Genomic DNA, 5256 nt, shown 5'->3' with positions numbered 1-5256 from the left:
CGCATAAATAACAAAAAGGAGCTCTCATTTTTTTTTCCTTTTTTTTTTTTTTTTTTTTTTTTTTAGAGATTGTTGCTATAGGGTGGGTGCACTCGCTGGAGAGACAAAGAGAGATGGAGAGACAGAAAGTGAGAAGTCACCACCTTTGAGGGGGGATGATCATATTGTAATCTCTTCTCCTCCATTCTCCTCTCGGGATTTTGGGCACACATGCACACGTGCCTAGCATAAATTTTAAACTTCCTGATCTGGGACTCGAACTACAGTTGACTATGTGGGAGTCCAGTGACATAATCACTATGCTATCTGCTAGTCCCAGATTTTAGTAAATTTTCACAGGTCACATGGCCTGTGGGTGGACAGGCAGGATTTGAACCCAGGCATTCTAGTTTCACAGTGTTGTTCTTAACTACTACTCACTATCTTTTGAACTATTACTTGCACTGAGTATGTTTTAGCTACTTGAGGACAGAGTATTATTGAGGCTACTAGGTCCCCAGGTAAGGAGAGTAGAGGAGTGGGTAGAGGGGGTAATAGGCAAGAAAAAGATGGAGATGAGATAGCAGAAAGGGGGGGGTTGAAGGCCAAGACACAATTTGCCAAGTCTTGACTGGGGATTAGAATTGCCCTTTCTCATTTAAAATCGAGGAATCTCAAAGTCAACCCCAGATACTGAAGAGTAGTGATTAGGTGTTACTGTCTTCGGTAGTTTATCACCTGCGCTCACTGACAGGAAGGAGCAGATGCTACGTGAAGATCACGCTGTCATGGATGTTGCGGAACAATTTGGGTTTGATGGATGTCATTCCCTCACTGCTCCTCCAGACAGACAACCCAGGGATGTGGCAGGAATGGGGAGGTCTCTTATCGACTGCTCTTCAATCTATGTCTTGAGCTTTCCAGGAGTTTAGCTTCTTATGAGGGATCCCTCTTGTGGTGATCCTCTGTTTGTGATCATTTCTGGAGTAGGTTTGTTGCCAAAATTAACTCCAAGTTCTGGAAGCACAGCAACACCGTCTACTTACTAATACAATAAAACTCTTCATGGCTTAGCATTTTCCATTTTTCTTTGAGATGACAAACCATTCCCTTGATAGAAACACTTCAATTGCCTCTGTTCTTGCTTTCGCTGTCTTTTGTTTGTTTGTTTTTCAGTTTGCTATAGAGTGCACGTACGTGTGGGAGAGAGAAAGTGAGAAATTGCTCCTTCATGAAATGGCCACACAACAACCCCTTCTCCTCCATTCTGCTCTTAGCATTTAGGGCATGCATGTGCAGCTGGTGTGTTTTTCAAGCCATTGAGTCTGACTCTTGAACCACATAGTCAGTCATGTAGGATCAGCCACCTTAACCACCATGCCACTGGCTGGCCCTGTTTTCTCTGAGGTGGCTCAGAGATAATTACTTTGTGTGGTAAAGGGAAAATACTCAATAAACTTCCTGGTAGGACAAAGAGTCTGGAGGCCTTCACAGAGCTTCTCTGAAATTTTGGCGTTTAAGGTTGGAGTGGTCACTGGAAATTAAGATGACTTTCTTTTCCGTGTAATTTGGAGGATATCTAGGCTCTCTGTGGCCCCATTCTCTATCCAACAAGGCTTACAAAGTATTTCATATTCCTTCCACAAGAGCTTTACTCTGGGTTAGGACATTACAACTTTAGGCATCCTCTTCTTTATAGAATGAATCTGTTGGGTGTGTGTGTGTGTTTATTATGTAACAGGTAAGCTATTAGTCTTATAAAAGAAATCATGAATAGAATCTCATCCAATTATATTGAAAAGCTTCTTGCATCATATACATAACTGTGATATAAGAAGAGTTATTCTAGGACTTAGGATATCTGAAAGGATGAGGGAGTTGAGAACAACCATGGGGAGAGAAAGAAGAGTATGTCTACATGAAAAAGAGCTTGCTTGAGAAGCAAGATTGTTTTTGCCTTGGCATTCCCCACATGGAATACAGAGAAAGAGGCAGACCTGGGGAAAAAAAAAAAGCAAAAAACAAACAAACAAGAGAATGAAACAGCTCCTTGTGCCTAATCTAAACTCCCCTGGGAAGATTTTATATTTGTCAATGCTGTATAAAATCTCAGTTTGGGTGTGTGCAGGGGGTATCTGTGTAGGCATGATAACTTACCTTGCTTATTAAGGGTGTGATTAACTACCTAGGTTGTTTGCCTGGTAGAAATGTTTTAAATAAACACAAATGAGTTTATGTTTCAGTTAAGACTGAGAAGAAACGGCAATGTATTTCTCATGAGACGTTCAGTGCTAACTCTGAGCTCAATCACTTATCACGTCACCTCCTCCGCTCCCAGGCAGCTGTCTTTTTAAAGAATGTGCTTGCTCTCCATCCCCAGGACTTCTCTTCCTATGTAGATCCCACCTGCAGAGTCATACTCCCTCCCTATTCCAAGAGTCAACTGAATTCACTCAGGAGGAACTAGAATTCAGCACTGGGTTGCTTGACTTGCCCTATTATTCTTGGGTTGATTAATGGATCTTCTTGCTTTTGAGTTTTTTTTTTAAATCATGGTAGCATGTTTGTGCACATGCTTGTACAACAGAGACATAGAGATAGAAACACCTTCAACAGGGTCTCATCTTGTTGCTATGCCCTCTCGCCAGCTCTCTAGTTCATCAGGATCTTGGGCACATGCACGTAGTCCCAGGGTGTCTCAGGATGACCAGGCTGAAGATCCAGACCCACAGTTTGCCTCGTAGCTCCCAGCACTGCAGTTCAGTACATTAAGGACTGTACCACCAAGGCTGGGCCCATTCTGAGAACTGTGTTTCTACTTTTGCTGGCCGGATCTCTATTTTGTCCCAAGGACTAAATCTAAATCCCTAACCCCACAACTTTTCCAACTCCCTTGGACCTACCTAAGCTTATTTATCCAAGTACAGAGGGATTTTTTTAAATTGTTATTTTAAATTATAGCAAAATACACATGACATAAAATTTACCATCTTATCTTTTTTTATTTTTTTACAAAAACAAATATTTTATTCACCTGTGCATCTTAGAAGCAGTCTTAACTGGAAAATGATGGAATAAAGATGTGCAGCTCTAATCATCATTTATATACCTCAATGTATTGAAGTTTAAGCTAATATGTGCCAATATGGATATATTTTCCTTTTCATAATTTATAGCAGCATATTTTCTTTCAAAGCACATTATAGAAATTAGATAACTTAAGTAATATACAGAAAATAATCATAAATAAGTTAATACAGATATACATATTCAGAAAATGATTCTGATATGACTTAAAAATCAAGGGACCAGCTATGTCGCTGGACCCAGTGGCTTAAACTCACACCGGGCGCGTGTGCGTACGTGCCCAAGATCCTGAGAGGAGAATGGAGGACAAGGGATTGCGGCACGGCTGGCCCCCCTGGGGGGTGATTTCTTGCTTTCTGTCTATCTCTCTCTGGTGAGCACACGTGCCCTATAGCAAAAACCTCTCCAAAAAAAAAAAAAAATCAATACAGCATCCTTTCGTTCCCAATCTCCATATCGGGTAAATTCTGGGCCCCTGGGTCCACCTTTTCCTTTGTTAACTGGATTAACATCATCTGGAAATTTTTCTAGTGGTTCTTTTTCTACATTGGAATCTTCTGGTGCATCAAAACGACCTTCTGGTAACTTTAGTTTCTTAACGAATTGTTTGACAGGGTTTCTTTCTTAAGAAGAACTTGTTTTCCTCAAAGAATGACAGAGGAAGCGTGATCTTGTCGCTCTCCTAGCAGAGGCCCAGATGCAGCCAAATAGCCAAGCAGTCTAGGTGCAGTCATGGCGCCAAGTGCTGCAGCGTCTGCATAGGTGCCTTAACTTATCTTTTTAAAACAGTATTTTTGAGTGGAATGTAGTACATTCACAGTGTTGTACAACCATCAGCACCATTCGTCTACACAGCTCTGTCATCATCAGCAACTCAAACTTTGTAGTAAACAACTCCCCATGGTCCCTCCCCAGCCCCTGACAACTACAATTCTACTTCTGGTCTTTATGCATTCAACTACTCCAATTACTTCAGGTAAGTGGAATCATATGATACTTGTTTTTCTACTGGCTAATTTCACTTAGCATTGTGTCCTGAAGATTCATCCATGCTATACCATGTGTCAGAATCTCCTTTGTATTTGGGATCAGCAGATGGAGTAATGGTTATGTTGTTGGACTCCCATGTAGTCGACCAGAGTTCAAGTCTTAGACTGGCAGCTTGAACTCACACTGGGCATGTGCATGTGCCCAAAATCCCAACAGGAGAAAGGATTATGGCATGGCCATCATCCCCGGAAGTTGGGTTGTCTCTGGCAAGTACATGGGTCCTATAGCAAAAATCTCTCTCTCTAAAAAAAAATTTTCTTCCTTCTTAAGGCTGAATTTATATTCCATTGTTTGTATAGATACCACATCTCCACATATTATCTCTTTGCCTGTTGAGAAACACTTGGTTGTTTTCTTGTCTTTCTATTGTGAATATTGTTGCTGTGAACATGGTTGTAAACATATCTAAGTCTCTGCTTCCAATTCTTTAGGGACATACTCAAATGTGGAATTGCTGGGTTATATGGTAGTTCTGTTTCTAATTTTTTGAAGTAATCCCATACTGTTGTCCATGGTGGATATAACACTACATATTTCTGCCATTGGAGCACAAAGATTCCAAGAGAGGAATTTTTTGAGGCTGTTTCTTTAGGCTGTCCTGGCTTCACCAGGTTTCTGGTATAGTTCTTGTCCTGAGGAAGACCAAAGAGCTAGTCTAGGTGGAGCCTGGCAGGAGACAGGTGGCACATTTAAGAGATAATTGATGATCAAGGCCAGCACATGGTGTGGTGGTTAAGGGTGCTGTGTGGTTGACTATAGTTTGAGTCCTGGACCTGGCTTGCTTTCTCACTGCCCCCCTTCCCTGCCCCTGTCCCTCTCTGGTTAAATTAAAACAAATAAATAAATACATACATAAAGTTAAATAAAATAGAGAGAGATAAAAAAGAGAGAGATAATTGTTGAGCATGTAATGAAGGGATGACTCCGTATATGTGAGGATAGGGTTAAGGAACCCAACAATAACAGCGAAATGAAGAAGAATCCAGGGCCCAGCAAAGGTGAAAGGTGCAAGACTTGAAAACATATAGGGAAGTGGTTGTTCTTGAAACCCATTGAAATCTGGAGTCATAGGAAAACGGTCACCCAATAGGAATATGGCTTTAGATAGGAACTGTGGCTACTGTCACTCCACAGCAATGA

Source organism: Tupaia chinensis, unplaced genomic scaffold (genome assembly GCF_000334495.1).
Source record: "Tupaia chinensis unplaced genomic scaffold, TupChi_1.0 Scaffold000012_1, whole genome shotgun sequence".
Classification (NCBI taxonomy): Eukaryota; Metazoa; Chordata; class Mammalia; order Scandentia; family Tupaiidae; genus Tupaia; species Tupaia belangeri.
Note: the sequence above shows the minus strand (reverse complement) of the source record.